Here is a 16,144-nt window from a genome sequence, read left to right as displayed (position 1 = left end):
GGTGTGGGTCTGTTTGGGTTCAGTTTGTTTGGGGCCCTCTGTGCTTCTTGTATCTTGAACCCAGTATCCTTTAGATTTGGGAAGTTTCCATCGATAATTTCTTCAAATATATTTTCCATTCCCTTATCATTTTCTACTCCTTCTGGAATTCCTATTATGCGTAGATTGGCCCGCTTTCTATTATCCCATAGGTCTCTTATATTGCTTTCCAGTTTTTTGATTCGGTTTTCTGTCTGTTGACCGGATTGAGTGATTTCCATTATTCTATCTTCCATATCACTGATTTGTTCTTCTGCATTATTCATTCTGGTTTTTACTGCCGTTAGTTCAGTTTGCGTCTCTGCAAATGAATGTTCTAGTTTCTCTTGGCTCCTCCTTATATTTTCTAGTTCCTTTCTGAGGGTATCTGCGTTACTGTTCATATCTTCTCTTAATTCCTTCAGTATTTTCCCTATTTCTCTTTTGAACTCCAGGTCTGTCAGACTGCAGAGATCTGTTTCATTGTTGACTGTTTGAGGTGAGTTCTCCTGTTGGTTTGACTGGGGGTGGTTTCTCAGCTTCTTCATCTTGCTTGTTGTTTTCTTTCTCCTTTTGGAGTTGTACTCTCCGTGATCGGGTAGTGTTTGCCTTGTCACTACCGTGGAATATTTCCTGAGGGCTGGCGTTGTTGGTCAATCTTTTTTAAGGCAGTGTGGCTTTTCTGGAGTGTTGATGGGGCTAACAGTGTTTCTTTGAAGCAATGGAGGACTTCCTGAGGGCAGACAGGACTGGGAGGTCCACCCCACGATGGTAGCAGATTTCACTTGGTCATGCAGAGCTTGCTCTGGTGTTTTTAGGCTGTGGGGTTCTTGCAGGGAGTTGGCGGTGTTGGGCAGCTGCTCTTCAGGGGTGCATCACCCCCTGGGGGCTGGAGAAGCTATCTGGGTCACTGAGAACCTGAGAGGCTCTTCCCTAGGGCAGCCCAACTCAGAAGGACAGCCTGAGGATGTAGGTGAATCTTTTCACAGTCTGGCTGAGCTTGTTGCAGCTTTTCTGGGCCGCAGGGGCCCTTCCAGGGGGCTGGTGGTGCTGAGCAGTTATTTCACGGGAGTGGGGCATCCCCTGGGAGCTTGGGCGGGTAGCAGGGCCCTTGGAGACCCAAGAGGCTCCTCCCCAGGGCAGCCCGACTCAGAAAAACCGTCTGAGATCTTTTCCCAACTCGGCCAGGCTTGTTGCAGCTTTTCTGTGCTGCAGGGGGTGCTGCCTGGAGCTGGCAGTCCTATGCAGCTGGTCCACTAGGTCTCAGCACCCCCTGGGGGCTTGGGCGGGTAGCAGGGCCCTTGGAGACCCAAGAGGCTCCTCCCCAGGGCAGCCCGACTCAGAAAAACCGTCTGAGATCTTTTCCCAACTCGGCCAGGCTTGTTGCAGCTTTTCTGGGCTGCAGGGGGTCCTGCCTGGAGCTGGCAGTCCTATGCAGCGGGTCCACTAGCTCTCAGCACCCCCTGGGGGCCTGGGCGGGTAGCAAGGCCCTTGGAGACCCAAGAGGCTCCTCCCCGGGGCAGCCCGTCTCAGAAAAACCGTCAGAGAATTAGGCCGATCTATTCACAGTCTGGCTAGGCTTGTTCTAGCTTTTCTGGGCTGCAGGCCTTTTCTAGGGTGCTGGTGGTGTTTGGTGCTGCTCTGCAGAAGTGTAGCCCCTCCAAAGGGCAAGCAGGCCTGTGCAGGGACAGCCCCTGTGGTGGTAGGCTTCAGGCAATTGTTGAGACCAGCCCTCCTGGATGGCAGGTTGCCCCAGGTCCAGCGAGAGCATAGGGGGTGGTGGGGGCGGGGGGGATGCACTGGGAAGCGCAGCTTTCTGCTAGCTAGCGGACCTGTAAGCTTGCTGTGGTGTGGGGGGTATTCTATGGGGACCCACCCCTTCTTCTCTCCCCTCCCCAGCACGGGTGCAGACCAGGCTCTTCTCCCAGGTTCCCTCTGAGGCGGCTTTCCACTTCCCCGCCCTTAGAGTATTGCTCCCTTCCTCTGCGACAGCTTTGTTTTCTAGTCTCCCAGGCAGTCTCTGCCCCTTCAAATGGTTTAGAGACCTCCCAAGCAGTTTCCGCTCTGCCCCGCCCCCTAGCCCGGGGACTAATCTCTGGAGCCAAGGTCTTGGTACCCAGCCCCCACCCAGGCGTCCCCCGGCCTCCTCTCGGGGACTAACCTTCAGAGGCAAGGTCTCGGTGCCCAGCCCCCAACCAGGCGTCTCAATTTTTGGTGACTTTGCCCGTAGTTCAGATGGTCCGTTGGGTTCTTGATGGGTTTTTCCGTACTCCAACTTACTGACTGCTACACTCTTCTCTGCATCTGGAGATTCCTCCGGTTCGTTTGATCTTTCCCCCGTGTAGGTGACTTTCCAGGGTGCGGGATCCCTTTCTCCTCCGCAGTTCCCTTTCGGGAGCGCCCATCCCACTCGGATTCACCTTCTCTCACTCTCCTCTTTTCTCCCGTTCTGCCCAATAATTTCACGAACTTCTTGCCGTTATTGGAGTTTAGGTTCCTCTGCCAGCGATTGGTTGCTGTTCTGTGTGAGTCATTTCTTCTGTAGATGTGCTTTTTTTGTTGTGTTTGTGTGAGAGGGCGAGCGTGTCCCCCTACTCCTCCGCCATCTTGTCCTCCCGTATCGGATTTTTCTTATTCTTTAGCTCACCTTTAGTCCTTTACCCTAAGGAATAATCATACTTTGCATCTCTGCAGAAAGTTTTGTAGCAACCTAAGACTGTAAAATAAGACTTTGGCTAAAAAATGGTCTGTATCAATAAAACGGAAATTTATGTAGTGATGTATAATGATATTTTAGAAAATAATGTCAGGTTCATGATGCATTGTTATGGAAAAACAAAGGTTACAATAAAACACTATGTAAAGCAAGACCTGTTATTTTAAACATACAAATCAGAAAATAGAGACTAGCATACAGAGAAGACTAGAAAGAAATTTATCAAAATATTAATAGTGATTATCTATGGGTAGTGGATTTCCTAGTATTTTTTTTGTTTTGTTTTCCCTGTGCAACTAGATATTCCAAATGAACATTATGTTATCATTATAATTAATAAATTATTAAAAAATGCTGCCTTGAACATTGATAATATTTATTTGTGACAGTATTATTTTACTGTTAGCTTATTTAATATTCTACTGTATCTTTTGGCTCCTAAAGTAACTCTTCCTTGAGAAAGTTAATTGAGCTGTTAGGTATGTAAACTTAGTATCTCAGGCTGTGTATAACTTCAGTTCAGGTCCTTTATATTGGTGGGTAAATTTAACCTTTGATAGACTTATCTATTGTCTTACTCAAAGTAGTTTCTTCGATAAAATTAGAATTTTCTATTTTACTTTAACCGATCATTTGGGAACTAGAGTAAAGTAATCCTTACTGAAGTTATCTTTAATTTTACTTTTCTAAAAGGAGTTGAATAAAGTCACTACTCAACTGGCTCAGGTCACTACACATTTGCAGGATAAGCAAGAATATGGCAGTCAGGTGAAAAGTCATCTTAAAGAATATAAAGAGAAACATCTCTCTTTAGAACAGAAAACTGAAGAATTAGAAGGTCAAATTAGGGTTTGTATAAAAGAAACTGAATTTCGCCATATTTTCTGTTCCTGTAGCAATGTAATTGATGACTCAGATGGAATCTAAGATTTCAAACTTTCAAACTAAGGTTAAGCTGTGATGTAAAAGTTTTAAAAATTAAAAAAAAAGAAAGATTTCTCATCATGGTGCAGGGGTTAACAAATCCGACGAGGAACCAAGAGGTTGCGGGTTCGGTCCCTGCCCTTGCTCAGTGGGTTAAGGATCCGGCGTTGCCATGAGTTGTGGTGTAGGTCGCAGATGCAGCTCGGATTCCATGCTGCTGTGGCTCTGGCGTACGTAGGCCAGCAGCTACAGCTCCGATCAGACCCCTAGCGTGGGAACCTCCATATGCCACGGGAGCTGCCCAAGAAATAGCAAAGAGACAAAAATAAATTAAATAAATAAATAAATAAATAAATAAATAAATATATAAATGGAGTTCCCATCGTGGCGCAGCAGAAATGAGTCCAACTAGGAACTATGAAGTTTCAGGTTCAATCCCTGGCCTTGCTCAGTGGGTTAAGGATCTGGCGTTGCCATGAGCTGTGGCGTAGGTTGCAGATTTGGCTTGGATTTGATGTTGCTGTAGGCTGTGACATTGCTAGGTGTAGGCTATAGCTCTGATTTGACCCCTAGCCTGGGAACCAAAAAAAATTACCTGTGCTTTTTCTTGTTTGATTTTTGAATTCCATCTTTACTTTTAACTTCTTTGTTAAAGGAGGGCTTTTGCAAATAGCAGTTAACATATATACTGGTTCCATGGTATGTGTAAATATTTCAAAGAGACAGCCAACCAGGGATCTACTCTGTAATTATGAGGAACTTATTTTTTGTTTTGCTATATCATTCCTGTCTCTTTCCCTCTTTATTCCAGTATAATATTCAGGGATGGCATATTTCTTCCTATTTTAAACTTTACATTTATACTCTTTGGGTTTTGTTTCTAATTTAATATCATTTAAATTTATTATAATTTACACTATGGTAAACTTCTTTCTTTAATACAACTCCAGATGAAAGTTTGGAGCTAAAGAGATTAAGTGGCTACACATATGAGAGAAGGATTTGACCTGAGTCCCTTGTCCTTTAAATTAAAACTGCTGTAAGTTAAAAATTTCTCAAGTTACTATATATATAAGTTATACCTCCACTGTCAGATAAAGCACTTCTGTACAACTGTAGAATCCTGGGCTTTGAATTTGTATACATCCACATCCACATCAGTATAACGTGGAAGAAGAAAATTACATTTTCAGATCTTCTCTGCATTCCTTTTTTTATTTTCTTTATGGTCAATAACATGGCATGACAAATTACTCGACATAATGGTTGAAAAAAACAAAAAACTAATTTTTTAGATGAAGGCGTCTCATGAGAAGTCTATTTAAGTATCTTTTAAAAATAGTTATTTAGAACCAATAATATTTATTGTAACCTATCACAACATTGGATATTAGATATTTTTTCTAATCATTGTTTTAGGACGTATTCCATCTGTTACATAGAATTAACATAGTTACATTGAGTGTCAAATATAAGCCTTGAGTAAGAACTACAGGTACCTAGATTGGCTTATAAAATATTTAGGGCACAAAATTTTTTACTGCTATACAAGAAAATGTCTTGCTCATAGATTTTTGAACTATGTACTTAACAGTTTGACTTTTTTTTGGCTTCACCTATGGAATGTGGAAGGGCCTCAGCCAGGGATCAAACTTGCACCACCGCAGCAACCTGAGCTGCAGCAGTGACAATGCCGGATCCTTAATCTGCTGAGCCATTAGGGAACTCCTGACTTTTGTGAATTTGTAAAAGTGCCCACAGTTATATCTACATGAATGACACAAAAATCACACTGTGAAGAACAATGATCTCTAGATGAAGAGATTGAAGAAGCAAAATCAGAAGTTTAATTGGTTTTATGTTTACGGTCAATAGGTGTTAATGAGAAGGATGACATGACAACTGCATTTTAGTTGTGAATAGTTCTAATTATGTCAGTATTATTAACTGTGATTATAAAGGAGTACATATTTTAAGTGGGCCCATGTGTGAACCTGTTACTTAGTTTTTTCGGACTTTAGTTAATAAATTTTACGCAGGTAACAAATATAATTATTTTAAGTTTTTCTCTTAGAGTTAATTTTGAAAATTAAAAACTCAGTGACTGCTTCTCCTATAGGAAGCCTGCTGCTAGGTTTTCTTAAATATTCCATGATAAATGGCAGCTTTATTCAGTGAAAGCTTCAGAGTGTATTTTTTATTATAACAGATATTTTTGGCTATTTTTGTGTGTTATGTCAACACCAGTTTGAATGTAAACAAAAGTGGTATAATGTTATAGTAGATAATTGACATTAAAGTTGTTATTATATTTCTTCAATAGAAATTGGAAGCTGATTCACTTGAAGTTAAAGCAAGCAAGGAGCAAGCTTTGCAGGATCTACAACAGCAAAGACAACTGAACACAGATTTAGAGCTTAGAGCTACAGAATTGAGTAAACAAGTTGAAGTGGAGAAAGAAACATAAGCTTAATGACTTAAGGGGGAGCATTGTAAACTAAGAATTAACATATTTTTAAGATTTCAATTTTATCATCACATCTTTAAGGATTTACTTGATTCTATAAACTGCTTATATTAACATGAATAAAAATAAATCCATATAATATGGTTAAATAGGAGGGCTTGTTACCAGTCACATTTCAGCAGACTTTGTCTTTAAATGCCAAATATTCCATTCCGACTGTGTTGACGGACTTGATCTGTGGCAAGAGCATGAAGATTTTTGACTCTCAGTAGTAAAGATGGAAGTTGGGTGCGTGGGAAAGTTACCTTTCAGAGAAATGAAATAAAACCCATCAATAATTAAGTTGTTTTACACCTTCATGGTTGCATCCTTGTTTTGGGAGGGATGACAAAATTTTTTTGTTCTCATATCTAGTACATTGGGTCCTGATACTGTGAATTTGAGGATATACAGGTGCAAATGGCATTTCTTCTCACTGATAACATCATAGTTTCCAGTGCTGACGTTTGGAGAGTACACCTGATCCTTTGTATCACCCACTAACTTGGTTGTCACCTCTGGAAGCCAGTCATGTGTCTTTGAAGGTGACCTCTGAGTTGCTTCTTGTTCTCTTTCCCAAGGACACTTATGGGATCAGTGGTTCTTTCCACTTCTACTAAGGTTTTTTTTGTTTGTTTTTTTGTTTTTTCCCTTTATACGAACATTTCCTATGTTGGGTCCTGCCTTTCTAGAGTACTACCTAAGAAAGGCAAGCTAGGTAAACATATCTAGAGTTTGACTAAACCCTCAACCTTGGTTGAAAGGCTCAGCCCACATAACAGGGCACAGGGCCCACCTTTCTCAAGGGCCACTGATGCTATTCAAGCCCACCAACTTCCATCTTATATTTTCATTCCTCTGCAGTTTAATATATTTTCAAATATCTTTTGTGATTTCTTCTTTGATCATGGTTAGTTAGAAGTATTTTGTTTACTTGTCAAATATTTGGGATTCTTGTAGATATCTTACTGTTACTGGTTTCTCATTTAATTCCACTGAGGTCAGAGAACATACTCAGACTTTTCAAACTGTTTTATTTAGGGCCCAGTATATGGCGTATCTTGGTTAATTTTCCATGGGTACACATATGTGTTGTTGGGTAAAGTATTCCATAAATATCAATTAGGTTGAGGTAGTTGATAATATTGTTCTAATCTTCCATATCCTTGCCATTTTTTCCCTTCTGGTCATTTCTATCAGTTTCTGAGAACGGAGTGTTAAGGTTTCCCAGATCATGTGTGGTTTTTTTTTTTTTCATTTTGATTTGTTTTGTTTTTTTATTACTAAGTGACTTTAAAAAAACAGCTAAGTTTTGCAGTCACTATGAAGGCCTTTATTTCTATTGCTGTCTTTGATTCACATAGTCATATGATTTTATAATAATTATTTGTGGGAAAGTTAAATAGCATAGTGAATAAATATATCAAGTCCTAATTTCAAGGTTGCTTGACATGGATTTTAATTATATTAAAATGGTAAAGTAATAATTAGTACAATGACTTTTCTGTTTAGACCTTTAAAAATCAGTGCGGTACAGGATCCTATGAATGTAGTTCACTTTTCTAGCTACTTTTTAGAAAGTAAAAGTAAGTTTCTGGGACTAAAAGTTAGAAATTTTCAAGGTATATGTGCAGCTCTGGTATTGTATTAATACCTAACTTCAATTATGTGGCTGATATAGCTTTTAATAATCTCTCTTTAACATACTGTTCAATTTATAGTAAGTACATTGATGGTAAAATACACTAGAAAGAGGATACATTCTAGAAATACTACTTTGCATCTGGTTTTATTTTCTCTTTAGAAACTTGTTGATCTTTAATATGTGCTTTTCCTTTGATATGCATATAAACATAATTGTATTCATTTTATGAAAAGAGAAGTCTTTAACTCTTACAGCAATATGTGCATTTCCTTATTCTTATAAATTTTTACTGATTTAGCTACAGAAAGCATTTTTTAAGGGGCAAATAATAACAAATCTCTTACATAATCTGCTAGGTTCTAAGATTACAATAAATCTTTTGTCCTTCCTCTATCTGAAATGAGATATTCTTCTATTTTTTTCCTACTTACCTTATGTGTTTTGAAGTTTAAGTCGTTTCAAAGATATAATGTGTTTTATGTTTTCAAGGAAGGAGGCAAATTTCTGTATGTTCAGGGGTTAATAGGTTCTTTAGAGTACAGGGAAAACTTTTCTGGCTGTCGTAGGCTAGGTTTGCTCTATGCACAGTTTTCTTTGGGGATTAAGTCAGGGGCGTTAGATGGTCTTGACTTTACCACTAATTTATTTACTTGAGGTAAATCTTCTTTATCTGTTAAATAGTCAGAACAGATGTTCTACGGCATTTTTTTGGTTGTGTGGTTTTATTATTTTTTGACTAAATTTTTTTTGCTTTTTTTAAAAAAAAAATTACAGTTAATTTATAATGTTGTACCAACTTCTGCTGTACAGAAAAGTGACCCAGTCATATACATGTATATATACATACACACACACACATATATACATATTACTTTTCTTATATTATCTTCCAAGATATAGTTCCCTGAGACTTGATATAGTTCCTGTGTTATACAATAGGACCTCATTGCTTATCCATTCTAAATGTAATAGTTTGCTTCTACTAACCTCAAACTCCCAGTCTGTCCCATTTCCCCTTGGCAACCACAAATCTGTAAGTCTGGGAGTCTGTTACTCTTTTGTAGATAGGTTCATTTTGTGCCATTTTTTTGAGGGGGGAGGGGCTGCCCATGGAGCTGCTGGGCCAGAGATCAGATTTAAGCTGCAGCTGAGACCTATGCCTCAGCTGCACCAATGCTGGATCCTTTAACCCACTGTGCTGGGCCAAGGATTGAACCTGCATCCTACCAATTCCATTGCGCCACAGTGGGAACTCCTGTGCCGTATTTCAGATTCTGCGTTTAAATGAAATAGGGTATTTGTCTTCCTCTTTTTTCTTAATTTCACTTGGTATGAGAATCTCTTGTTCCATATGTGTTGCTACAAATGGCATTACTTCATTCATTTTTATGGCTGAGTAGTATTCCATTGTATATATGTACCATATCTTCTTAATCCATTAATCTGTAGATGGACATTTAAGTTGTTTCCATGTCATGGCTATCGTGAATAGTGCTGCAGTGAACATGGGAGTGCATTTATCTTTTTGAATGAAAGTTTTGTCTCGATATATGGCCAGGAATAGGACTGCTGGGTCATATGGTAGTTCTGTATTGAGTTTTCTGAGGAATCTCCATATTATTGAACCTCCATGGTGGTTGTACCAATTTACATTCTCACCAACAGTGTAGGAAGGTGCCCTTTTCTCCACACCCTCTCCAGCCTTTGCTATTTGTAGACTTACTAATGATGGCCATTCTGACTGGTGTGAGGTGGTACTGGCTTGATACATTAAATTATTATTTTTACTTCTTAAGGATACAAAAAAGTTTAAAAAAGTAATAATTTATTTTGAATGGTAAATTAGAGGTGATAAATTATGCATTATTAAATTTTTTCTTAAATAGCATATCCAGTACAAAGTTGGATCTACAGAAGAAATCTGAAGCACTTGAAAATATTAAGCAAGTGCTTACCAAGCAAGAAGAAGGAAAAAAAAATCCTTAAACAAGAAAATAGAAAATTTAAGTCAAAATGCAAAAATGCAGCAGGAAGAATTGAATAACAAAATTCAAGCAGCAGTGACAGAACTACACAAAGTGAAGATGGAGAAAGAAACTCTAGTAACAGAGCTTTCTGCAGCAAAAGAGGAATTATCAAAAGTTTCTGATTCTTTGAAGAACTCCAGAAGTGAATTTGAAAAGGAAAGTCAGAAGGGAAAAGCTGCTATATTAGATATGGTTAGTTGTTTATATTTACTTTTTTTTTTAAGCAGAAGTGATAATATTTAAAATGTACTGATTCTTCTGCCTAATTCATATTTGACATTTTCTTTTTTGCTTTATAGGGCCACACCCATGGCATGTGAAAATTCCCACAGGAGGGGTTGGATTGGAGCCACAGCTGCAGGCCTACAACACAGCCACAGCAATGTGGGATCTGAGCTGCATCTGTGACCTACACAACAGCTCATGGCAATGCCAGATCCTTAACCCACTGGGTGAGGCAAAGGCCAGGGATCAAACCCGTACCGTCATGGTTACTAGTTGGATTCATTTCTGCCAAGCCACAATGGAAACTCCTAAAAAAAAGATTTTCATGTTACTTTTATGTTCCTTTCTGTTTGGAGAAAACATCTATCTGTACACATTCCCTCTTAAAGTATATGTGATTATTTTTATTTATCATTTCAACACTTTCTTTTTAAGAATTTCCTTGCTTCCTTTTTTTTGAAGCATATTATTCTACGTTTAAAATAGCATAATTTGGAATTACCTGGTGGCTCAGGGAGTTAAGGATCCAGCATTGTCATTGCTGTGGCTTGGGTCATTGCCGTGGTGTGCATGGGTTTGATCCCTGGCCAGAGAACTTTTGCACACCACAGATGTGATCAAAAAAACCAAACCATATCCACAACCACATAAGTTATTTAATTTAATTAATTCTGTGACAAAAAATGTGGCTTCCAAACCAAAGTTTTCTAAAATCTTGCCCAAATACTATCTAAATTATTTATTGTGACTCTTGGTTGATGATTGAAACACTTAGCCTTTTCCTGTTCCTCCTTCCTTACTGCTATAATACTTGCCTGTTTTTATTAATGAAATGGGATTATTTTGTCCCATCTTCAATGATCAGCAATTCTGGTTTATTTCCTTCTAACGACCTTATAAGCTTGTAAACCAAAAGTCTTATTTTACTACAGATATTTTCGGCATAATATAGTTTCCATTTTTTTAGGAGAAAACCTGCAAAGATTTAAAGCATCACCTTGAAGTACAGATAGAATGCGCACATAAGGAACAGAATGAACTGAAAAACTCACTTCAAAAAGAGGAGCTAAGATTTTCTTTTTCTGTAACAAAATATGTTATAGCATAATAAGGTATTTATATTTTCAAAATATTTTCAGTGATAATTAGGTCAAAAGAAGGTTTATTTCATTTGTATTCTACCCACTACTAAAAAGATTTAACCTAGTTTTTGATAAGAGGCCTAAAATAAAAGTAGTTAATTAAAGATGGAAAATTGAGTAATCTAACTATAGAGTTATAATTAGATAATTTAGATTAAGGCAGACTACTATGGATAAAAAAAAGTCTTGATAGGCTTTCCATAGAAATGAAATTTTAAGGGCAATTTCATGGACATTGATATTAATATATTTGATAATGGTTGTTTAACAATGAAGAGATTTGTTGGCGTTCCTGTCATGGCTCAATGGTTAACAAACCCGACTAGTGTCTATGAGGATGCAGGTTTGATCCCTGGCCTCGCTTCGTGGGTTAAGGATCCAGCGTTGCCATGAGCTGTGGTGTAGGTTGCAGATACAGCTTGGATCTGCTGTTGCTGTAGCTGTGGTGGAGACAGGCATTTACAGCTCCGATTTGACCCCTAGCCTGGGAATCTCCATGTGCCACAAGTGCGGCCCTAAAAAGACAAAAAAAAAAAAAAAAAAAAAAGATTTTCTGTGGTTAATACTTCTGTTGTTCTCCATCAAAAGAAGCAAGAGTATAATATACATTAAGCGAGTATAGTAATATGTTGCTATTTTTTCTGAAGGCATACCTCCAGCAGCCAGAGTCCAGGCATGTAGCTTTCTAGAGATCTGATTTGATAAAGTAGTGAAACCTGGTCCTGACACATCTGTAGTGTTGTGTTCTGGTTGTTGCTTGAAAGAAGACACCTGTGTTTTAGATGCCAACATGTAACTGGCAAAATTATGGTGGTTTAGTGTATAAGTTCTGAATCCAGATTGTCCAGATTTATATCCTGGTTGTGCCACTTAATAGCTGTGCTGTCTTGCCTTGTCTTAGGCTGACAACTTGATCTCTCTGTGTTCCAGTTTTCTCAGTAGAAGATAAGGCTAATAAGAGAATGTTCACTATAGAATTATTTTGAGAAATAAATTGGTTAATATATTTCAAAGTGCTTAGAAAACCAGCTTAACAAAATAAATGGTCAAATGTTAGCTATTACTTTGTCATTGGTTATCATAACCAGTGGTACTTGTTAATCATTATTGTTATACTACCTGATTCCTGCTTTGCACAAAATATTTCCCTTTGTGTTGGAGATAAGCTGAAGCACTGAATTTTTTTCAAAAGTTACTCAGAATACGGTCAAATTGCTCAAATTATGTTCATAGTGAAATATGCATAAAACATGAAACATGACCTTAGCTAGAAATGTCGGAGAATGTGTAGTTCTCCTTGGCCACAGAGGAACCTCTCTTAGCTTCTATATGATGTCTAATTTTGAACAGAACTATATCCTAGTAGATTGTAAAAAGAAGGTATTAACAAAATATTCCTCAGATCTCTAAATGACAAATTGTGTGCGGTATAGTTTAGTTTCATCAAATACTAAACATATTTGCCAAAATTATTTTGGTTTTATTGCAGTTAATATGAAGCTATCCTTTCTGATGGTGGCTAACAGGCTCAGGTAGCATTTGCATATCCTTGAAAGGCAGTAGACATTTCAGCAATCTAGAGATGAATGCTGTTTTTCCCTATGTTATGATGTAAAGGAATAGTCCATTTCCAAGCTCTATCCAAATATATAAGTTAAAAAGGAAAGGAGGATTAAACAAATATTGAAGATTAATTCAGCATGCCATCTAATAGTGTATAGTGTCAGTCATGAAAGCTCTGTGAGGACAGGGATTTTTCTTTTGTGGTTTACTAGTGGATTGTTTATGGCCATCAGACCCAGTAGTTTCTACTTAGAGTAGTGCTTAGCTTGAAGTAGGGTGAATGGATAAAAGAATGCTAAACAGATTTTTATTTTCTTTTAGACTTCTCATCAGTTGAAATTGGAGTGCAATTCAATGCAGGGACAACTAATGCAGGCCCAGAAGAGTTTAAAACAAAAGGAAAAAGAAGAACAACGACTTCAGGGTAACAGAAATGAGTTAAAGCAACTGACTGAACAGAAGAAAAAGCAAATTGAAGCACTCCAAGGAGAGATTAAAAGGTAGTGATATTTGTTTTCTTTTTATGGGAAGATAGTGATATTTGTTTTCTTTTTATGGGAAGATAGTGATATTTGTTTTCTTTTTATGGGAAGCAAAATTGTGCATTGAAAATAGTAACATGATAATTAACACAGATGAGGTGCAACAAAGAAAAATTTATACATGCTCAAATTTTTTGAAGTTAAAATACACAACTGTACTTCTATGATTGACTAAGTCTGGATTTCCATTCACTGTAATCATGTTGTTCGATAATTCTTATAACACTAATCATTTGTTTGACAGACAAAACTTTTTGTAAAATAAGATACAACAACATTGAGAAAAATGTATAAACATCTCTAGTGTATTAGAAAATTTTAAAGGAATTTAGCAATAAATTATCCTTATTAAGGGAAATAATCAAGATAAAAAATCACAATGTGAGATATATTTATATCTACTATAACGTATATAATGTAGGTTTCATATGGTTATAATTGTTTGATACTTTTAAGTTAAATCATAATGGTTTTTATTTCCAAACCTATGATAAGTTATTATTAAGCATCTGTTCTTCATTCTTAAATATGTTTTAATATTTGTCCAGACCAAGAGTTGATAAAAGTGGAATGAACTTAGTGTTTGAACAAAATGAGGTTTTCCTCATGGTTGTTCTATGTTAATTCATGCAGGGAGAAGGGAGATATAAAATCCTTAATATGTAGAACCAAATACTTCATAGCATTAAGAGCTGGCTTGTCATATTACTAGAGGAAAAAAAATAACCGCACAAATACATTCTTTTATGTGGACCTCTGTTTTACAACCATTATTATGGCTGCTTTACAAAAGAGTAATTTTCTAATGACCCTTTATTCTTTTTTTGTGTGTTATCATATGTAATCAGAAGTCAGGATATAATTATCACAATATGTATTTTGGTTTATGATTTGATATCTTGAGTTCATTTGTTTTTTCAAAATCCATTAGCCTCAAGAGTTCCCATTGTGGGTCAGGGGTTAAAGAATCTGACTAGGAACCATGAGGTTTCAAGTTCGATCCCTGGCCTTTCTCAGTGGGTTAAGGATCTGGCAGTTGTGGTGAGCTATGGTGTAGGTTGTAGACGAGGCTCAGATCTGGCATGGCTGTGGCTGTGGCATAGGCTGGCAGTTGCAGCTCCAATTAGACCCCTAGTCTGGGAACCTCAATATGCCTTGGGTGCAGTGCTAGAAAAAGACAAAAACAAACAAACCAAAGAAATCCATTAGTCTCATATTAAAGTATTCCTTAGATCATTTTTATAGCACCTGATTTAATAAGTAAAAAGTCTTAACAACTATTAGCACATTTTCTTTCTTTTAAATTACTAGCTACAACAAGATTTCTTCCAGATTTATGGTTAATGTATATTTCTTCTACTTTGCATGGCTTTACTAGATACCACCTTAAGAATTATGAGATTTAGAGGAAGTGTTGTTATCAGTAGTTGTCTTACATGGGTCTGTTAAAACAAATATACCATAGACTAGGTGGCTTAACACAATAAGCATTGATTTCTCAGAGTTCTGGAGACTGGGAAACTTAGAATAAAGGTACTTGGCATAGCTAGTGTCTGATGAGGGTCCACTCTGGCTTGTAGACAGCTGTATCCTGATATGACTGAGAACAGTTATCTCATTCCTTCTTAGAAGGGCACTAATCCCATTCACAAGGATTCCACCCCCATCATCTAATGATCTCCCAAAGATCCACTTCTACATACCATTACATTGGGGATCTAGGCTTAAACGTGCATTTTGGAGACATTCATTCACAGTAAGTAGTTCACTTATGCTAGTGCATGGATGCCAGAAAAAGGGACACAATTTTTAACCCTGAGGGAGTGCTGGGTGGATATCCAGTCTCTAAATTAGTTTTGGAATTTGGAGTAACTAGAGAATCATTGAGAGGCAAGAGTAGTTTGGCTTTATTGAGGAGCAGCATAATATCCTGGAAAGAAGGTAAATTTTAGAGTCAGGCAGATCTGAATTTAAATTTCATGTTATACGTATTATTAGGTTTATGGTCACAGGGAAGTGATTCATCTTTCTGAATTAATATAATGGGGTCATAGAGTTGTTGTCTACTCTGCCAGTGTCATGTTGCAAACAAAATAGTTGTGGGATAGTATATGGAAGTAGGCAAGCTGTGATCCAAGACTGTCAGTGCGCACGGCAAACCACACAGTGATGGTCTGTGGAAACTTATTAGTGGGCCACAGGGAAATAGGAAAAACAGGGATAAAGTTTAGGGTATAGATGTGTATGTGTACATACACTATATATAAGACACACATGCATATACTTCCTTTTTTTTAATGTGATTGTTTGGGAACCACTGAACAAGGATCCAGCACGGCTGTAAGTTATCGGTTCCTACAGCAACTTTATTTGAAACCTAATGTGGGAATACAGATTGAATAGGATATGGCCCCTATTCTTAAGTAGCTTATAATTTAATGAGGAAGCTGGTATGTAAGGACAAAGAAAATTGTAATAAAAAAGAGAAAAAAATAGAGCTCAGTAGAAGTTTTGGCTGGCTTTTTAGAGGAGCTGGCATTTCAACTGGATCTTTAAAGATGATTATAATTTTGAAAAGTTAAAAAAAGGAAGAAGGAGTTCCCATTGTGGCTAAGTGGTAACGCACCTGACCAGTACCCATGAGAATTCGGGTTTGATCCCTGGCCCTGCTCAGTGGGTTAAGGATCCAGCATTGCCAGAAGCTGTGGCACAGATGCGGCTTGAATCTGGTGTTGCCATGCCTGTGGTGTAGGCTGGCAGCCTCAGCTCCGAATTGTCCCCTAGCCTGGGAACTTCTATATGCCATGGGTTCTGCCCTAAATAAATGAAGAAAGCA

At 37.8% G+C, this 16,144-nt stretch overlaps 1 protein-coding gene across 25 annotated transcripts in view; it reads left to right on the top strand.

Moving 5' to 3' along the window:
* The window catches only part of LOC102162336 (uncharacterized), a 91,338-nt gene that overhangs the window by 22,636 nt on the left and 52,558 nt on the right, over positions 1-16,144 (top strand). For 14 of the 25 annotated variants that reach the window (XR_014818301.1, XR_014818292.1, XR_014818293.1 and 11 more), the window contains exons 2-4: positions 9,696-10,028; positions 11,029-11,173; positions 13,088-13,266. The gene's annotated coding sequence lies outside the window, so the exon portion shown is untranslated. Of the gene's footprint in view, positions 1-9,695; positions 10,029-10,135; positions 11,174-13,087; positions 13,267-16,144 lie in introns of all 25 variants that reach the window. The other 11 variants (XR_014818298.1, XR_014818307.1, XR_014818302.1 and 8 more) reach the window with 2 other exon arrangements.

The sequence above is a fragment of the Sus scrofa genome, chromosome 10 (genome assembly GCF_054392235.1).
Source record: "Sus scrofa isolate SSC_HxYL_T2T_F1_AM1 chromosome 10, Sscrofa_HxYL_maternal_Yorkshire_Landrace_v2.0, whole genome shotgun sequence".
Lineage (NCBI taxonomy): Eukaryota > Metazoa > Chordata > Mammalia > Artiodactyla > Suidae > Sus > Sus scrofa.
Note: the sequence above shows the minus strand (reverse complement) of the source record. Positions and strands in the feature narration are given on the sequence as shown.